The sequence below is a fragment of the Chiloscyllium plagiosum genome, unplaced genomic scaffold (genome assembly GCF_037043375.1).
Source record: "Chiloscyllium plagiosum isolate Xiang-an unplaced genomic scaffold, Cpla_swu_hap1 HiC_scaffold_51, whole genome shotgun sequence".
Lineage (NCBI taxonomy): Eukaryota > Metazoa > Chordata > Chondrichthyes > Orectolobiformes > Hemiscylliidae > Chiloscyllium > Chiloscyllium plagiosum.
Genome location: NW_028270189.1, coordinates 13788404 through 13810075, shown reverse-complemented (window position 1 = coordinate 13810075; position 21672 = coordinate 13788404). Strand labels below are relative to the sequence as shown.

The 21672-nt window shown below is 44.8% G+C and overlaps 2 non-coding genes across 2 annotated transcripts; both read left to right on the top strand.

Moving 5' to 3' along the window:
• The first annotated feature begins 1560 nt into the window (after window positions 1-1560).
• On the top strand, window positions 1561-1632 carry trnah-gug (transfer RNA histidin (anticodon GUG)). Its single transcript has one exon. It is a non-coding gene; the product is annotated as a tRNA-His (tRNA).
• A 1414-nt stretch (window positions 1633-3046) lies between these two features.
• trnah-gug (transfer RNA histidin (anticodon GUG)) lies at window positions 3047-3118 on the top strand. Its single transcript has one exon. It is a non-coding gene; the product is annotated as a tRNA-His (tRNA).
• Window positions 3119-21672: the final 18554 nt, after the last annotated feature.

The window sequence follows — 21672 nt, the reverse complement described above, 5'->3', positions numbered from 1 at the left end:
CAGTCTCAACTAGGAGACAGTGAGAACTGCAGATGAGAGATCAGAATCCACAGTGTTGTGCTGGGATGCACAACAGGTCATGCAGCATTTGAGGAGCGGGAGAATCGACATTTCGGGGAAGAGCCTGATGAAGAACACTTGCGCAAAAAAATTATTCTCCTGCTCCTGGGATATTGCCTTACCTGTTGTGGTTTTCCAGCACCCTGATCTCGAAGCTGAAAATAGTCTCAGCCTATCCAGCCTTTCATTGTAACTCAAACCTTCCACACACAGCAACATGCGTGCATACTATTTTGAACCTGCTCCAGCTGAAAAATATAATTCCTACAACTGGGCGACCGGAACTGGACATAATACTGCAGAAGAGGCCTCATCAATGTCCTGCAAAGCTTCAACATAACGTCCCGACTCCTATACACGAAGGACTGAACAATGAAGGGAAGTATGTTAAATGCCTTTCAACCACCTTATCTGTAGGTGATGAAAACTACAAGGAATTATGCACCTTCACCCCGAGCTTCCGTGTTCTCCAACACTACGCAACTTGTTGTTGTACCAAAATGCAATACCTTCCATTTATCCAGATTGAACTCCATGTTACATTTTTCAGTCCAACGACTCATTGGATGAAGATCCTTTTGAAACTTAGATAATCTTCCTCACTGTCTACAATTCTGGCGTCGCCTGCAAACCGACAAAGCATGCCTGCAGTGAGTTCCACTGTTTTCTCATATAGATCAATGATTCATATTCACTTGTAGTGGCCGTGATTTAGCAGTGTGCGGATCATACAGCAGTTAGTCATGCAATTAACAATGTGGAAGAAAGCCACAGACTGCAGGGAGATATTAAACAATTGGAAATGAAAATGGTGAAGGAAATTCATTCCAGGCAAGTTGGTGATAGTGAAGCAAGTTCAAACTTCAAACCAGCCGCCCTCACTCCAATTGTGGCACTCAGCTCTCTCAGCAAGCTGCACTGTAGATTGCTATAAACGGGAAAATAATTTCCCTTCTGCCCCGCCTTTGGCCAGGAGCACTCCCAACCTCGGAATTACTTGCGCCTCTAAACCGTCATAGAAATGCCGTGCATTCACTGGTTGTGTCACTGGAGTCCTCGAGTATCTGTGCGACCTCATTCCCATCCCGACTTCCAGTTGGATCTTCGCGACTGCGCCACTCAATTCCTCAGATTCTGGGGCTAGGAATTGGGACTATCAGGCAGCAGTGGTTACTGCCTTGTGTGTGTGTGTCGGGGGGAACCTGGTAAAGTAGCCGATGTTAAACTGCATTACTATTGAAGCATACATTTCAACAACACCTGCACTGTCCCCGGAGTTTTTGATGTTTTCGAGAAATCTATTTATCTCAGCCTACAGCATATAAATAATGGAATCACCACAGCCACTGGGGGAACCGATATTAAACGGTCAGCCCATTCTGAGTTCCCAGGTATCTGCCACTGTTCGCTCATCACTGATATTGTGCATTTGGTGCGCTGCCTAACATTTCCTATGATACTGTACTTATTGCGCCCTGTCAGAGTGCGCGTCTGTGGGATGCCGTGATCGTATAGTGGTTAGTACTCTGCGTTGTGGCCGCAGCAACCTCGGTTCGAATCCGAGTCACGGCACTAATTGCTCTATCTGCCCCAGTTTTTGTGAAACACAAAGGAATCAGTTGCTTTAACATGGTAATTTTCTCCAAGGTGATGATCTTTTCCCTTCAAATTCTGCTTGCTCACATCTCTGTGTTTCATATGTCAGAATTCAAATCCACTCGTTCTCAGACATTTCTGTCCCTCCTTCGATCACTAACTAAACGTTCCGTACCACACCCCCATTTCATTAATTTAGCGATGCCGGTGTTGGACTATGGTGTACAAAGTTAAAAATCACACAACACTGCCTTGTATGTTAAGTATGTTAAGTATGGAAGTATGTTAAATGCCTTAGAACCATCTTGTCTGTAGGTGATGCAAACTACAAGGAATTATGCACCTGCACCCCTAGCTTCCGTGTTCTCCAACACTACGCAAAGCCCTACTCTTGTTGTTGTACCAAAATGCAATACCTTCCATTTATCCAGATTGAACTCCATGTTACATTTTTCAGTCCAACGACTCATTGGATGAAGATCCTTTTGAAACTTAGATAATCTTCCTCACTGTCTACAATTCTGGCGTCGCCTGCAAACCGACAAAGCATGCCTGCAGTGAGTTCCACTGTTTTCTCATATAGATCAATGATTCATATTTACTTGTAGTGGCCGTGATTTAGCGGTGTGCGGATCATACAACAGTTAGTCATGTAATTAACAATGAGGAAGAAAGCCGCAGACTGCAGGGAGATTTTGGAAATGAAAATGGCAAAAGCAATTCATTCCAGGCAAGTTGGTGATAGTGAAGCAAGTTCAAACTTCAAACCAGCCGCCCACGCTCCAGTTGTGGCACTCAGCTCTCTCAGCAAGCTGCACTGTAGATTGCTATTAACGGGAAAAAAAATTCCCGCCTTTGGCCAGGGGCACTCCCAACCTCGGAATTACTTGCGCCTCTAAACCGTCATAGAAATACCCTGCATTCACCGGTTGTGTCACTGGAGTCCTCGAGTATCTGTGCGACCTCATTCCCATCCCGACTTCCAGTTGGATCTTCGCGACTGCGCCACTCAATTCCTCAGATTCTGGGGCTAGGAATTGGGACTATCAGGCAGCAGTGGTTACTGCCTTGTGTGTGTGTGTCGGGGGGAACCTGGTAAAGTAGCCGATGTTAAACTGCATTACTATTGAAGCATACATTTCAACAACACCTGCACTGTCCCCGGAGTTTTTGATGTTTTCGAGAAATCTATTTATCTCAGCCTACAGCATATAAATAATGGAATCACCACAGCCACTGGGGGAACCGATATTAAACGGTCAGCCCATTCTGAGTTCCCAGGTATCTGCCACTGTTCGCTCATCACTGATATTGTGCATTTGGTGCGCTGCCTAACATTTCCTATGATACTGTACTTATTGCGCCCTGTCAGAGTGCGCGTCTGTGGGACGCCGTGATCGTATAGTGGTTAGTACTCTGCGTTGTGGCCGCAGCAACCTCGGTTCGAATCCGAGTCACGGCACTAATTGCTCTATCTGCCCCGGTTTTTGTGAAACACAAAGGAATCAGTTGCTTTAACATGGTAATTTTCTCCAAGGTGATGATCTTTTCCCTTCAAATTCTGCTCGCTCACATCTCTGTGTTTCATATGTCAGAATTCAAATCCACCCATTCTCAGAGATTTCTCTCCCTCCTTCGATCACTAACCGAACTTTCCGTCCCACACCCCCATTTCATTAATTTCGAGATGCCAGTGTTCGACTATGGTGTACAAAGTTAAAAATCACACAACACCAGGTTAGAGTGTAACAGGTTTAACTGGGCACTAGTTTTGGGAGCGCTGCTCTTTCATCATGTGGTTGTGGAGTCATTTCCTATTTCATTAAGGCACTGCAGAATCTAACACTGACTCTCACATTGATACTCTTCACTCCGTGCTGCTGCGTCACTGTTGCTGGGTGAACGTGCCCCAACCCCACCATAGGGACCTGCAGACCAGTTGCTTCTTTTGGTTACCACTGTTGTGAGGCCAATCCTCAGGTAGCAGCTTTTACTGATATGGACTTGCGATTATTGGGAGTCAAGCTCAGGAAAATGACACAGGACAATATCGAGGAAAAGTGACTTCATTGAGAAAGATTAGTTTCACAGGTTTTCTGCAATGGCTGAGCACTATTACCACTGGACTGTTAATTTAGACAATAAGCAAACGAACCAGGGACCCGGGTTTGACTCCAACCATGCCAGGTGTTAGAATTGAGATTCAATAAATATCTGGAATTACGAATCTAATAACACCTACAATCCATGGTCAATTGTTGAAAAAACAAAACCATCGGGTTCACTGACGTCCTTTGAGGAAGGAACCTGCCGTTCTTACCTGGTCGGGCCTCAATGTGTCTCCAGACTCACTGCAATACAGTTGAGTGTCAACTGCCCGCTGTGCAATTAGGGATCGCAATCAATACTACCGAGCCAGCGACGCCCTCATACTGTAACAGAATAGAAAAAAAAAGTTAATTCGGCTCTAGCTAGATTACTGTGTGCAGTTCTGCAATTCACAGTATAGCAATGGTGTGATCGCACTGGGAACGTTGCAGGAGAGATTCAATGGGATATTGTCTGGGCTGAAGAGTTTCAGTTATGAGGAGAGATTGGACAGACTGGGGTTGTTTGTCGCTCAGCAGAGGAGATTGGAGAAGACATGACTGAGATGTACAAAATAATGAGGGATATGGATAAGATAGACTGAAAAAAGCGTTTGTTATTGATGGGGGGATCGAACACTGGGGCCAAGAGATTTCGGGAAAAGGCAGAAAGTTTTGAGTAGATGTGCGGAAAGGGTCAGAGAGGTGGAAACCCTTCCAACCTGAAAAAAATTGAGATGTTAATTTGTGATGCCAAAACATATAAACAATGAAAAACTTGATTCAGGTCGTTAAGCAGTTGTGTTGGACAAGTGCAGCCACAACAGGCTGAAGGGCTTCCTTCGATGTTTTTGTCCTCCACAGTATCGTGGTTAGTGTCCCCTCCTGTCACAGGGCTCAATTCTCCGCTGGGGGCATCGTGAAAGTTTTAAACCTGTAGCTCTGTTCCCCAGTGAAGGTTATTAATGCTTGGCCTTCCATTCTCGATTGGATATGTCACAGGAAGGACAGTGCTGTCTGAATCAGCTGGGGAAGGACTGCAGCTCCTGGGGCAGAGAGCGTCAGTGAAAGTGCAAGCACATAATTCTGCAAACTGCACATTGTGTTTGTGTTGCAATGAAAACCATTATATAGAGTTGTTCCTGACTGATGTGTTTACTTAAAGCAGGAATCTGAGTAAGAAAAAAGAGTAAACTCACTCAGATCCGAGTGCAGAAACATTTCCGGCAGCACTAATGAGGGTGTACAGCGTAGAACCGCGTTTGAATGCATTGAATTCGGGTTGACGGGGGCAGCTTGCTTTCACTAGGCGGAGTTACCAGTGTGTAAAGCCATTACACATGATACAGATAGTGTTCAATGTGATGGCACATTTGCTCAGTGGGTCGCACTGCTGTTAAGTCTATAGGTTAGGTGGATTGGCAATGCTAAATTGCGCTGATGTGTCCAGGGAGTGATTTCAGTAAGTTAAGTGAATTAGCCATGGGTAACGCAGTGATAAGGTCAGCAGTCACACGATGCCAGGTTTTATTGCAGCAGGTTTATTTAAAATCACAAGCCAAAGGCCTGCGGTGATAGAGAGGGGAGCTAGGTCTGGTTGAGATGCTGTTCAGGGTGTCCCTACAGACTCGATTGGCTGAATTGTACTTTCTGCCTTGTAGAGAATCTGTGATTCTATCAGAGAGGACACTGCCAGCTTTTATTGGGGAGCTAAGGCATTAGAGATGATGCTGACGGCGTTTAGTGGGGATGGCATTTTAGTTATTTGTGTTTTGGAAAACTTGAAACTGAGCCAAGGAAAACCGAATGGAAGTTTTCCAGGGTATGTGAGGTTTGGAGAGAGTAAATAGGTGGTAAATTCACTATTTCAAGTTCGTATATTTCTGAACGTCAGGCTTTCAAAACCATCGATGTAGGACAAAGAAATGATGGGAGCAGAATTTCTGTCACTCAGAGAATCCGTTTCCAAAATATTTGGAAAGGCACATTTAGAGACACACAAGCAGTGAGTTTTTCCAGGAGAGAGACAACCTGTGGCTGGCCAAAAGTGTAAAAGTGGGATGTGGGGGTGGAAGGTGCGAGGAAACAATGTCTAATTTGGACGACTTCAGATATAAAGAAATATCGCAAACATATGCAGCTGAGATTCAGCAAAAAAAAACCTCAGAGTTTTGAAAGATTTCTATTAATATTTCACATGAAGCATTACAAATGGAACTGAGCAGATTTTGTATATTGTCAAGGAAAGAAATTCCATAATGAATAGGAAGTGACCCGTCTCTTAGAGATCGATTTCGTGCTTTAATCCCATGGTTTAAAGGTGGGACGACAATCGCCATGATGTTGGGTTCATTTGATACCCACTGAAATCTGCAAACGTAACTGAGCATCAAAACTGGCATCTTGTTTTGTAATTTAACCTTCTGTTTTCTCATCAGTATTTTCTTTAAGCTGGAATGAATTCGGAGCAAAATTCAATACAACATTAAACATTTCAATCATGTGAATGCAATTCACTTCCGATCATTGCAATGAACAAAGTGAAGTTGCAGCAAAATTAATAAAATGAAACGAACAACACCGCATTTCCGGGAATTTTACCCACTTGAGGTTCATCCATTTGAGAAAGTCCATCGATCTAAAACATCACCTTCACTTCTCTCTCCGTATATACTTCTTCAAGTGAGAGAGAAACTGTCTGAAGAAATTATGCGTCAAGACTAAATGTATGAATGTGACGGGAATTACATGTTTGCTGGTTCATTCTGAGACAGTACCGACTCGGAATAAATCAAGGACAGGGTATTGCTTCCAAGGACGAGGTCAATTCTTTGGATTTTGCTGATATTATTATTCCGCTGAAAGAAGAAACATAATGGTGTGAATTCGATTCTGCTCAGGGAATTTCTTCTCCCCGAGGTGCACCATATGTAATCTTGATGTGGTTATATGTGAGCCCCTTTTCCATGGACTTAAGTGGCCCAGAGTTTAACGCGTCAGGTTGCTCTTTCATTGTGCATGTGTGGATTTGAGTCCTACTCTGGCTGTTACTTCTATCAAACGCAGCTGTGGTTTCCCTTTGTACCTCGCATCTTTAGGATACACTGGATGGAGAATCTTGCTCTTGTCCTTCATTGCATTGGAGATTTGTGATAAATTGATACCTCATCAAAGTCGAAATAAAGCAATTTGATTCTGTTGTAAGTTAAATTGAGATAATGAAAAGGAGTGCAAACGTTTCTTTCCTCCTTTCGTTCCATCTTGACTTTCTATGAATTTACTTCGAATGAAAGTGAAACAAATAAGGAGAGATTGGGTGCAATAGTTTATCCAGTGGGATTGTGAATTTTAATGCAACATTCCACACAACTTTCTGATCAGTATTTCAAACAGTCAATTGGAATTGGAACCACAGAAAACTTTTCCAATGAAACGAAACTTTCATTCTTTCACAACCTTTTGCTGTGTGAATCATACCGCGATCCATCATCCAGCATGATCACCAAGTTGGCAACAATATTAGATCCACCAATTTTCTTTAGCAAACACAACTTCTGCACATACCCATCTACGGTGTGCCCAGTGCCATTTGTTGTCTCCAGGCCACAGCACATTTCTTGTTCATGAGCTTATGAGCCTAGTTCCTGATCTGTCTGATCAGTTTGGAAACATTTTCTATCACTTCATCCCATCCCCTTAGAATTCTAAATTTATCATTAAAGTAAGGAGTAGGACCACATGATGTAAGATTGGAAGTAGGCCATTCAGCCCATCGAGTCAACTCCACCATTTAATGAACTCATGGCTGATCTGATAATCCTCAACTCCATTCTCCTGCATTACCTCGACAAAGCTTCATCGTCTTTCTCGTTAAATATCTGTCTGGCACAGTTTGAAAATACACAGCAACTCAGCCTCAACAACAGTTTTGGTAAGGAGTTCCACGGATTCACTGGCCCCTGAGCAAAGAAATTACTCCCCATTTCTGAATTAAATTGGCAATACTAATTCTGAGTTTATGTCCTCTGGTGCTCTCCTCATACCAGAGTAAACCACCTGCCAGTAACTACCCTGTCAAGTTCCCATGAATATTGAACGTGTATAAATGTTATTACGTGATTATAGAGCTGCACTCAGCGTCCTTTGTTTCAAGGAGAATAATCCCAGCCTAACCAATCATCCCACGAAGCTCCATTTTCTCCTCTGTTGACAACATGTTCATTAATCTCTGCTGTCCCCTGCAGCGTCCTTACATATTATTACGGCACGTGGAGACACTTATGCAAAGAAACCATTGAAATTTCAAGCACAGACGGGAATTGAAACCTGAAATCAGACAGCGACTGGAATCAGATTGGTCCACATAAGGACGAAATAGAATAATGATAACTCTGACAAATGAGGATCTAATCATATCCCACTGACATTCAATGGCTTTACTGTAACCAAATTATCCAGTGTAATAGTCCACAGAGCTAGTATTTAGAAAAATAAACAGATAGAAACTGGCTATATAAACAATTGGACAACAAAAACATGTCCTTTGGTAGACATTTTTTGTTTATAAACTCAGCTTGTGTCTCCGTGAATCTTAAATCGTTTGCAAGGCACAAATGAGACGTGGAACATAACTCTCTCCATTTGCCTCGATAGGTGTAACTTCAGTAACACTTAAGGAACTGGACACGGTCCACGACAATGCAGCCACTTGATTGTACCCTCGTCAATACCTGCAATATTCATTCTCTTCACCGCTTAGGCACAATTGCAACAGAGTGCACCAACTACAGGATGCACTGGGGTAAGTCATATGGGCATATTTGACAGAACCTTCAAAGCTCAATAGCTGTACTGACCAAAAGGACAAGATTGGAGGTTGCAACGAAACACCAGCATTTTCAAGTTCCCCTCCAAGGCCCATAGCACTCTGATCTGGAAAGGAATCAGTGATAAACTCATTGGTGAAACAGTATTGATGGGCAAAGTTGCATACTTCAGCCTTCCATGTTTTATCTTACAATTAAAAAAAATTGTTTATGTGGTGACTTGACTTGTGCTCAGTCCTTTAGCTGTTCCCTAAACTGGTAGTTGCTAAAGTGGTCAACAATAGAAAATATCCGAAAACGCTCCCAATCAACTGATTCCTCTCAAGATTAGAGTGGTGTTGGAGAAGCACAGCAGGTCCGGCAGCATCTGATGAGCACGAATAATGAACATTTCAGGCAAAAGCCCTTCATCAGGAATGGGACTGGGAGCATATTGGTTGGAGAGATAAATAGGAGTGGGGCGGGGCTGGGGAGAAGGTAGCTGCGAGTGCAGTAAGTGGATAGAGGTGGAGGGTGAACATGATATTTCAGGGAAGAAGGTGGAGTGAAAAAGTGGGAATGAAGATGCACAGGTGTGACAGGTCAGGAGGACGGTGATGAGCTGGAGGTTGGGAATTGGGGTAAGGTCGGGGGAGGGGAAATGAGGAAACTGGTGAAGTCCCAATTGATGCCCTGGGTTTGAAGGGTCCCGTGGCGGAGGATGAGGAGGCCCAATGGAGGAGGCCCAAGATCTGCATGTGCTCGGGAGAGTGGGAGGGGGAGTTGAAATGTTTGGCCATGAGGGCACTGGGATTGATTCTTGTGGGTGTCCTGGCGATATTGTCTGAAGTGCTCTATGAGAAGACATCCGGTCTCCCCAATTTAGAGTAGACCGCATCGGGAGCAACGGACACAAGAAATGACATGTGTGGAAGTGCAGGTGAAACTTTGATGGATTTGTAAGCCTCCATTGGAGCCTTGGACAGAGATGAAAGGGTAGATGTGCGCGCAGGTTTTGCAATTCCTGCGGTGGCAGAGGAAGGTGCTGGGAAGGAAGGGTTGGACATTGCAGGGCGTGGACTGGACTAGGTAGTCACAGAGCGAATGGTCTTGGTGGAAAGTGGATAGGGCTGGGGAGGAGAACCTATCCCTGGTGATGGGATCCGTTTTGAGTTGGCGAAACTGTCAGCGGATGATGTGATTTATGCAGAGGTTGGTGGGATAGAAGATGAGGACCTGGGGGTTCTGTCTTGTTGTGGTTGGAGGTTTGGGGTTCATGGGTGGAGTACGGAACATGGATGAGGTGCGTTGGAGGGCATCTTCAACCACATAGATTGGGAAGTTCCAGTCTTTAAAGAAGGAGGCCATCTGGTATGTTCTGTGGTGGAACTTGTCCTTTGGGAGCAGAGGGTAAAAACAATGATTGCAGATGCTGGAAAGCAGAGTTTAGTTCAGAGCGGTGCTGGAAAAGCACAACAGTTCAAGCAGAATCCAAGGAGCAGAAAAATCGAAGTTTCGGGCAAACGCCCTTCATCAGGAATACAGGCAGAGAACCTGAAGGGTGGAGAGATAAATGAGAGTATGGTGGGGGTGGAGAGAAAGTAGCAAAGAGTACAGAACACACCAGATGGTCTCCTTCTTTAGAGACCGCAATTTCCCTTCGCATGTGGTTAAAGATGCCCTCCAATGCATCTTGTCCACATCCTGAACCTCCGCCCTCAGACCCAACCCCTCCAACAATAACAAGGACAGAACCACCATGGTGCTCACCTTCCACCCTACCAACCTTCGCAGAAACAAAATCATCCGCCGACATTTCCGCCACCTCCAAACGGACCCCACCACCAGGGATATATTTCCCTCCCTATCCCATTTCACCTTCCACAAAGACCGTTCCCTCCGTGACTATCTGGTCAGGTCCACGCCCCCCAACAACCCATCCTCCCGTCCTGGCACCTTCCCCTGCCACCGCAATAATTGCAAAATCTGCGTCCACACCTTCTCCCTCGCCTCCATCCATGGCCCCAAAGGAGCCATCCACAGGCATCAAAGTTTTACCTGCACATCCACCAATATAATTTATTGCATCCGTTGCTCCTGATGCGGTCTACTCTACATTAGGGAGACAGGACGCCTCCTAGCAGAGCGCTTTATGGAACATCTCTGGGCCACACGCACCAAGCAACCACACTGCCCAGTGACCCAACAGTTCAACTCACCTTCTAACTGAGCTGAGGGCATGGAGCTCCTCGGCTTCCTACACCGCCACTCCCTCACAACCGACGCCTGGAGGAAGAACACCTCATCTTCTGCCTCAGAACACTGCAACCCCAGGGCATCAATGTAGACTTGACCAGTTTACTCATTTACCGTTCCCCCACCTCACCCCAGCTCCAAACTTCCAGCTCAGCAATGTCCCCATGACTTGTCTTACCTGCCTATCTTCCTTTCCACCAATCCACTCCACCTTCCTCCCTGACCCATCACCTTCATCACCTCTCCCCCTCACCTATTGTACTCTATGCTACTTTCTCCCCACCCCAAACCTCCTCTCATTTATCTCTCCAGCCTTCAGGCTCTCTGACTGTATTCCTGACGAAGGGCTTTAGCCCAAAACGTCGATTTTACTGCTCCTCGGATGCTGCCTGAAACGCTGTGCTTCTCCTTTGGGAGCAGATGCGATGGAGGTGGAAGAATTGGGAATATAGGATCACATTTGTGCAAGAGACGGGGTGGGAGGAGGTATAATCCAGACAGCTGTGGGAGTCAGTGGATTTGTAAAAAGTGTCAGTAACACTGAACTTGAGGGATCTATTTCCCTCGCCACCCCTACCCACTTTTCACTAAGACTGTTTCCTGCACGACTACCTAGTCAAGTCCACGCCCTCCAATGACCCACCCTCCCCTCCCGGCACCTTCCCTTGCCACCACAGGAATTGCAAAACCTGCACCCACATCTTCCCCATCACATCCTTCCAAGGCTCCAATAGATCCTTCCACATCCATCAAATGTGAATCTGCACTGCTACACATGTCATTTATTGCATCGGTTGGTCTCCTCTACATTGGGGCCAACAGACACCTTCTCGCAGAGCACTTCAGCGAACATTTCCAGTACACCTGCAACATTCAACCCCAACTCCCCATGACCAAATGCATCAACTCCCTCCATCCTCCCCCCCCCCCCCCCCACCCCACTCTCCCATGGACATGCAGTTCCTGCGCCTCCTCCACCGCCATTCCGTCAACACCTGACGCCTCATCTTCCACCTTGGGATGTTCAACCCCATGGCATCAATGTGGTCTTCACCAGCTTCCTTATCTCTCCACGCCCACCTTATCCGAGTTCCAACCTTCTAGATTGGCACCATCCTATTGACCTGTCCCATATGTCTATCTTACTTCCCACCTATCCGCTCCACCCTCTCCTCTGACCTATCACCTTTAACCCCATCTCTATCCACCTATTGCACTCTCAGCTAAATTCTTCCCAGACCCAGTCCTCCCGTTTATCTCTGCACCCTCGAGGCTCGCAGCTTTATTCCTGATGAAGGGCTTTTGACCGAAACGTCATTTTTTTCTGCAACCCGGATGCTGCCTGACTTGCTGTGCTTCTTCAGCACCACTCTAATATTGATTCTGATTCCCAAAATCTGCAGAATGTACTTCCTTCCAAATGATTCCCCTGTCCATTGAACTTTAGCGATCGTGAATTCCCATTCCATGATCTCTTTGTCCGTCTACACCACACAGAATACTCACTGTTATTGTTTCTTCTCCCAACATTCATTAACTTTCATTGATCTGGATTCAAATCTATTGAGCATTTTACCTTTCTACCTGATTGATACAGCCCTGCAGTCCCTGGCATTCTTCACCATAATCAATTATTGCATCATCAGCAAAGTTCTAAACCATAGCTCCTACAACTAAGTCTAAATCACTGGTCTACATCAGAAAACAGTGGAACTCCACTGGAAACACGCATGCGAACAGGTTTCATTGCTGGTTGGGATTAACGACTGCAATAACAGCAGAATCGAACTTCTGCTGTCATTTGTAAACTTGCTGGTGACTTTGCCAGTTGGTCTTCTGAGGGATCACTTCTCACATATGGGAGTGGTGAATGACTTATGCGCACTGTGACTGAGTAAGTGAGTTTACACCTCAGCGCGTAATTGAATCCCTTCCTGCCGTCACCCTATGGGCCTGACTTCTTGGCGCTGTGGGTATCCTTGTGTCTATTTAGTTTGATAATCAGTTGAATTCGAGTCCACACAAACACGATTCCCCCTTCGCCTGTTGTCCATGCATTTTTACTCTTCCTTAATCTCCCACGGAATGTGGCTATCATTGGTCTGAAGAGCATTTATTGTTCATTCTAATTCACCTCGAACTGAGTCAGAGGGCATTCATGGCTGAACCACATTGTTGTGGGTCTGGAGTCACATGTTGACAGGACTGTTGACAGTCGGCAGATTTCCCTTTCGAAGGGACATGAATGAATAAGTTTTCAGCAATATAAAGTTGTTGTCTCTGTTCCTGAGATTGGGTTTATTTTCCAGATTTTATTCATCGAATTTAACGAACAGCAGCAGCCACGTTCCAGTCTCCAAAGATTACTAGCCCAATAGATCACCGCTGCACTAACAACTCCCTGCTGCATTTCTCCAATCAAACAATGACATTGTCAATTCAGATTATCCCAGCTGGAGCGAGAATAGGACGCATTTCTGTGTGGAATGGAAGCAATGTACGCTGGATTGGAGTGTTTACTGGAGCAAGAGACTGATGTGGGGACGATGTGAGCAAAAGCAGTTCTTACTGTCAAAGTAACAAAATACTACTTTGTTAAGGAAAATCTCTTAGAACGCTTTTAACACATCGACCTCTCATTTGAAGCTCCAGCACGCTTCCTCTGAGCCAATTGACCAGAAGCACTCCCAGCCTCAGCATTTCACGCTCTTGGATAAGTCGACAAAGTCTTTTCCCTGGGGTCGCGAGTCCAGAATGTGAGGGCATAGATTTAGATTGAGAAGGAAAAGATATAAAAGAGACATCAGGGGTAACTTTTTCATACACAGGGTGGTGCATGTATGGAATAAGCTGCCATAGGAAGTGGTGGAGGCTGGCACAATTGCAAAACTTCAATAGCATTTGGATGGGTATATGAATAGGAAGGGTTTGAAGGGATATGGGCCGGGTGACAGGTGGGACTAGATTGGGTTGGGATATCTGGTCGGCATGGACCAAATAGTCTGCTTCCATACTGTATATCTCTATGACTCTATGACTCCATGAAGGCGCCTTTACCAATCATGTCACTGGTGCCACAAAATAGCTTCACGGGCTCATTTCCACCCCCACTTCCGGTTTGGTATTCGCGGCTGCGCCACGAAGTTTGCCTGATTCCGGTTCTAGGGACTAGGGTTATGTGACTGACTGCAGCAATGGGTGCTTCCTTGTGTGGGGAAGTTGGTGAAGAAACTGTTATTAACACAATGTTAATAACACATTGTTATTGAAACATAAATTACACCAATATCCCGCCCTATCCCCGAACCTTTTGTTTTCTAGAAATCTATCAAACTCAGTCTTCAACACGCAGTCCCCGATAGAACCACCACAGCGTCTGGGGATATCGAATTTAAAGATTCAGCTAATTCTGAATTCCCACATGTCTGCTATTGCGCACCTAATATTCCTGTTGTGCATCTGCTGCTCTTCCTAACATCTCCTCTGTCACTCTAGGTTATTGCTGTTTTTAAACGCGTGTCTCTGCATGACTCAGTGATGGTTTGAATGTTAAAATATTCTGCATTGTGGCCGCAGGAAGCTCGTTCGAATCCGATCCACTGCATTTTACTCCTTGTGACTCATGCTGAATAAACACAGAAAGGAATTAGTTGATTTTGCATGAAAGCATTCTCAGGGATTATGATTTTTCCCATCAAACCCCTCTCTCTCTCACATCTCTGCGAGTCATATATCAGGATTGAGACTCACCCATTCTCGGAGAATTCCCTCCCTCCCGCAATCACTTAACTCCTTTAAGTTCCCCCTCCCATTTCCCTTACAATCACTTTCACATTCACCTCCTTCAGTCTGTGCAGCTGCGCTCACTGTTGCTGTGCGACCATGCCCAAGTTTCACCATCGGGACCTTCAAACCAATTGATCCATTTTGATACCGCGGTTGTGAGATCAATCCTCATGTCGCAGCTTTTACTGACATGGATCAGCGATTATTGAAACATCAGGCTCAGGAAAAGGGCACAGGACAGCATTGGGGAAAAGAAACTTTATTCACAAAAACATCAGTTTCTATGGATTTTCGCATCATTTATTTTACTTGTTCATTCAGCTCTAGCGAGACTGCTGTGTGTAGTTATGCAATTCACATTATAGCAGGGATGTGACAGCGCTGGAAACGATGCAGGGGAGATTCGCCAGGATATTGTCTGGGCTGAAGAAGAGAGATTGGACAAGCGGAGTTGTTTTTCTTAGAGCAGAGGAGATGGGGGGGGGGGGGGGGGGGGGGCGGCATGATTAAGATGTACAAAGCACTGAGAGATATGAATAGCATAGATTGAAATAAATGTTTACTTTGATGGAGCTTTCGATCACGGGGGGGGGGGGGGGGGCACCGATTTAAGGTCAGAGGCGGAAAGATTATAGTGGAAAAACGTTTTCAAACAGTGGGTGGTTGAAATCTGGAACACAGTGTATGCAAGACTCGAAGAGGCAAAAATCCACATAACTTTCCAAAGTATTCAGATGTGAATTTGTGATGTCAAGACATACAAGGCTATGGGTCAAGTGACATTAAAAAGGAGTTAGGATAGTTGCGCGATTCTTATTGAGCAATACAGATACTCCGTTCTAAGTACAGGTTATTAATAGCTGTCCTTCCATTCTCGAAGGGATATGTCACAGGAAGAACTGTGCTGTCTGAATCAGCGTGGGGGACTACTACTGCTCCCGGGGAGACAGACTCACAGTGACAGTGTAAGCACGTGACTTCTGTCAGCTGTACCTAGTGTCGGTGTTGGCATGAAAATCATTAAGTAATTTTGCTCCGTAATTAGGTATTTGCTTATAGCAGGAGGCTCAGGAAGATATGCATTCTACTGCCCTTTCCCCACTAGCCCATACAACTGAATACTGGCACAATGCAGGACAATTTCTCTCTGTACATCCTCGTGCAATCCTCCTTGACCTCCAACACTTTCCCATATGGCACCATTCCACGAAATCTCAGAAGGTGAAATGATGCACGGTTATGATGTCCCTCCTCATTGTGAGGTTCCAGTGATTTATCTGCCCATCACTCAATTTAGCAAACTGCATTTTCTGCTCACAATGTGTTCTCGTCTGGATTGGGGAGAGAAAAACAGGGTGGGTGACAAACGTGTGTACACCTACGTTCTGTCTGCAAGCAAAGACCCTGAGCTTCCAGGTTCCTGTCACTGCAACAGCCCACTGTGTTCCCATGCCTCCATTTCAGTTTGGTCTGCTGCAGAGCTCCCGCATAGCACAGCGCGAGTTGGAAGAGCGGCACGTCATTTCCTGCTGACAGACCGTACAATCTTCAATACCCAACATCGAGTTCCATCATTTTAGACCCTGTCCACCTTCTTTCACGTTCCTACCCCACCTACACACACCATTCGTTCCAAAGGCGGATCGTTTGGCTCGAAAATCTCTCCTAGTTGCAATAAACCTGCTGATTTTGTTCAGGTATTTCTGCTTTTCTTCGGATAATTTTGTTCTGTTCTGATTGCCAGCCTTAAGGAAACGTGTGTTTACACGGGAGCGTGGTCAGAGTAGATTTACCAAGGTGGTGCCTGAGCTAGGCCATTCCCTCTGCGAAGATAAGCGAAAGTGAGGGCTGCAGGTGCTGGAGCTCAGAGTCGAGAGTGTAGTGCTGCAAAAGCACAGCACGTCAGACAGCATCTGAGGAGAAGAGAATCGATGTTTCGGGCACAAGTCACCGCCGTTCCATTACCAGCCGATGCCTGGAGGAAGAACGTCTCATATTCCAACTTCGGACCCTGAAAACACTCGGGATAAATGTGTATTTCAACAGCTTCCTCATTTCGCCTCCCCCCACATTATCCCAGTCCCAACTAGGCTCTGCTCTCCGGGCCCGTCCATCAATCCTCCTTCTGAACTATCACATTCTCCCTCACCTTCATCCACTTTCTCATCACCTGACCACGAACCCCATTCCTCTCCCTCAACCCCGACTCAAAATCCTCATTCCTGATGAATGGCTTATGATCGCTTCTCCTGCTCCTCGGAGGCTGCCTGACCGGCTGTGCTTTTAAAGCACTACACACACGCCACTGCAAAGATGGATGAGCTCGTCTTGGCCTCTTTATCTGAGAGCGGAGAAAGCTGAGAGAGAAATTGATTAATGTGCACAGAAAGGGATTAGGTATGTGTGACAGTAATAAACTTCTTATGGAAAGGGTTAATAACCAGGGATATCGATGAAAAGCTAGAGAGAGAATGTTCAGAGAAGATTTAGGAAGAATGTTTACATCCTGAGAGTGTTGTTTGTTTAGAACTCACTGTTTGAACGTGTGGTAAAGCTTAGAGTCATCAAAACACTTCAGGAGTATTTAGCTGAACACTTGAGGAGCTAGAGCATGCACGGATAAGGCCCAGGTACTGGGAAGTAGGGCGAGGATGAACCGAAGTTAGATGAAAGACTTGAACACCGTAACTTTGGGTGCAGTAAAATAGAGGTTAGCGCAGCTCTGTAGCCCAATGAAAGACGTGTTGGACCTCTACTGCATTGTTAAGATTGCGATTCAAAGTTTGTGGGTTTGAGTCCCAGCAGAATCGGAGTGTAGTTCAGATTTCAGCTGAATCAATGATTGTTCTGCTGACTCATCATCATTTCCCATCGTCTGGAGTTCTCGTCCCTGCTACTGACCAGAGAGGACTCCTCACCTTCTTAGTGGTGAGTTTTGATGGAATCGTATCATTTAAAACATGATCAGCCAAGAATCCCATTGCATAAGCTCACTGTCTCTAAACACATTTTGCTCCCACAGTTGCACAGAATTTTTCGGTTTATTCAGTGTCTTTTTCACTTTGGGCGATAGGTTGGTGTGGATGGGCTGGGAAAAGACTTTGACTTGTTCGGTCAGCCATAATTATATAAATGGCGGGGCAGTGCTGGTGGGGGAAATGGCCCCCTCCTATTCCTCCCTGTCTGTGCTGTTTCTGACAGAGGGTTTTAAACAATAACATGATGAGAACACTGTGAACCTACACCACGGAAAAGCAAGGACCTCCCCTTTATCCCATTGCTCTCACAGCTGGAATACGCAGCTCCTGTTGCAGCTTTAGATCAGACAGTGGAGGGTTCTTCCAGGCGCTCTGTCAGACTACATGCTCCTTCACACAGGCTTCCCACTGGACACATGGAGCAAGCAAGCGTGTGGATATTGGGGATTCAGCGACAGATTTTCCCTTTTCCTGGCTAGAGTTCTGGCCACGGGAATAAACATGAATTTCGGGCATTATCTATCTCACTGTGGATTCTTATCACTTTACAATTTAAACTGAAAATCAATTTACTCTTGCATGATATTCTTATATCTTCAATATTCCTGAAAACTGTGCAACATGTCCTTGGATGTAGCCATGGTGAAGATTGATGATGAGTGCAGTATGTTTCATGTTGTCTGTAAGAACTTGCGAAAGGACGTTAGTGAAGTGTCGTTGAATCGAATTCTGTGCCAAATTGAAGCAGACCGAATGAGAAGCCCTGTGACAGCGAAAATATAACATTTCCTGTAAACTTCGCAGCGACCCACAGAAACCCAGTTTTCAATCAAGTCTACTTTGTACATCAGTTTTCTATGTCCCATTTCCTGAACCTGATGCTCGAATAGTCACAGGTCCATATGAGTTCTCCTCCTCTGCCTTAGCTTTAATTTCAGAACCACAGCAAAAGTAGAACAGGCGGGTCGGCGGTCCCAGAGGTACGAGTAGGGCACTTTGTCGGATTGCTGCCGGCGGCTCCAGTGGAGCAACCGATCAGCGCTTGGCACTGAACAGTGTGTTAAAATGCCGCGGTTGTAATTTCAATCCTTATCTAAAGCTGGATTTACTGACGTTGATCAGGAATAATTGGAGCACCAGACTAAGGCGTAGTTGAAGAATAATGTCGAATAAAGCAGCATCTATTCTAAAACTCCAGTTTCTGATTTGTGGGATTGCTCTGTCTTTGGGAAAGGTAGTAATTATTAACCGTAAAACTGCACGTATTCCCCAGGTAATTATCCATCTGTGGATCGAGAAACAGAGGTGATATTTTAGCTTGATGACCTTTTCCAAATCTCTGACACTGCACTGGATTACATTCTTTGAAAGGCTGTCAAACTCGTTTCAGGTAATCCTGGTTTGCTGCAAACTCACACAGCTCATTAAACCGTTCGAAATGAATTAGATTTATCTCTTTCGGTAGACTGAATGTCGTCAGTGAATGTGGTAGTCATGACAAATAGTTTTGCTGCTGTGCAGAACAGAGAGTTCCAACAGGAATAAGGACGAATCTTGTCGCTGTATTTTTCGGGAGGAGATCAGTGAGTATTAAATGGACTCAGTTCCTTTCCTGGTCATTGTGACCAAATGTTCAAGGCACAGATGGCAATGATAATTGTGCTTGACATTGACCGGTCCATTCCTACTCACTAGAGTCACAATCGCATTACAGATCGCATGAGCGGTGGAGATGATGATCCTTATGGCAACCTGAGAGAGTGCGACAATTAATCCCACGTTGTTAGTCTCACTCTATACCATAAACCAGTTAGCCAGCGGACTGAGCTAACCCGCTTCCATTTAATGCAAAGCTAAAACGAACAGCTCAGTACATTAACAATTTGTAGTAGTTCACGTCGAATCAGCTGCTACACCTTTCAACACCACCAGCTCTTCTTACACTTAACATGTTCAGTTGCAGATATTATCCAATTTCTTTCAGATGAACGCTAAACAATTTGTGAGTGTGTCACTTTTGTCTCCCCATCCAGGCAGCCCAGAATCCCTGCCCCTGTTAAATTCGCTCCTTGTGTGTCTGCAACTGGCCTTTGAAATATGCTGGAATCATCTTCTAATTTTTTTTCTGTCTGAAAAGTAATCTCCAATATCAAAAACTCAGAAAAAAAAGTACCTGCTGCAAACATCGTTGTCGTTCCTCGCTGGTTTTAAAGCACTAACCTCTAGTTATACACTCACCTGAACGAGGTAATTTCCCTCTTATTTACCCTTACCAACCTCACATCCGCTGGAAAACCTCCATTAGGACACAACTCAGTCATTCCTGATTTATGTCGCGTGAATCTTCATCTATTCCACCATCCCATTAAATCCTTTCTTTTCCTTTCTCGTGGCTATACCTCCCAGTAAATCTCATTTCCACCGTCTCTAACGATTTTGTATCAAGGGAACTCTGACCATATCCTTCCTAACCAAATTGACCCCCAAACGCCCGTGTATTTCATCAGTAAATTTCGCCCCGAGAAATGATGCTGGGTCTAATTCAACTCATGAAAACTTACCACAATGCTATGCAATCTCATTACTGGTACAGGAAAGCTGAAGGCTATTTCAATTAAAGCTGAATCTGTTGGCTGCAGCAACATTAGGTCAAATCGCAGTCACATAGGTGACTGTTGTTCTCATTTTTATTTCTTCTCAACGTGTGCTGAACTAACACAGTGCGGAATAAATTAATATTGTTAGACATAAGTAAGGGGCATGTTAAATCTGAGGCTCTGAGAATAGGGCAGTTTTGATTAACATTGACCAGAGATTGTTCAAATCTCAGGCACATGAGATTGATAGAGAGCGATGTTGAGAGAAATAAACTGTCTTGGCAAATGCCAGTGTTATGAAGTTGTGGGTGTTACGTACTTTTAATGGTGCTGAAATGTCTGGCTAGCACAAGGAGTCCAGAACAAGGCAACAACATCACATTTGATGAAAACACTAAGAACTGTGTTACATGGATACAAAAATCAAATTTGACTTCGGTCAATCTGTTTAAATTATGTCCCAATCAAGTTTGAATTTGGTATTTTTACAATGTTAAAACGAATGAAACGGTCCGACGTTTTGTGGGACAAATATCGGACATTTGGAACAGTTACCCAGAGCGACAAAGAACAGCAAAGAGGGCAGTTAAAACACCAACAGATGTAGGATGGCAGTAAAATCTCCAAGAGGTGTCTCTCTGGAGAAATAGATTGCACAGAAAAAAAGCATCAACACCGACCTGGAGAAAAAAATCTCCAGAGGAAGATACAAAGAGAACATTCGACAACGATCTGGTTTTTAAATTTGAACTTTTTTGTAAAAAATATTGGGATCGGAGTGAGGGAAGGTATTGTAGAGCAGAAGGTTTAGAGAAAGGAGTTGTAGGTTGATTATTCTCTGTCAATAAAAAACAATAAAGTTGTTATTTTTAACTTTAAGCAGTGATTTTTGGGTTGGTTCTTTGCCTCTGGAATTTTAACAGAATACAGCACGTTGTGAATCCTTTCTGTTTTGCTGGTTTACATTAGCAGAGGGGGTTTACCCCCTCACGTAACGCCAGATTCTGTGGTTGCTTTGTTGTTTTGCTCATTTGTGCATTTTGCCTCAGTAACGATTTTGAAATTGTCCCTACACAAAACGTCCGTGCTTTTGCAACATTGTACAAAAGGTGCAGTGTGTCTAAGTGACAGGGATCCCTACAATAACATTCGACGCTGATTCAATCTATCTGTCGTGTTATTGACCCATGGAACAGCACTGCGCACTCTAGTCGAGTCTGGAAAACGATCCCTACACAGATAATGTTACATCCCGCTCTCAAGGGGCTTTTCATTCCATCACTTTCAATTCATCACAGAATCCGATTCAATAGATTTTGTCACTGAGTTATTTCTTTGTTTGTGTTCAAATCCGGTGAGCAGAGGGTCCCAGTTGGAGCGTGCTGAGCCCATAACCCAGAGGTTATGGGCTCTTTGAACTGTACTATGCTTTTCATCATTTCACTAACAGCATGTAGATGTATCGATGTTCTGCAAGTTTTCACGCCTGTTTTAAGGAGCAAGATAA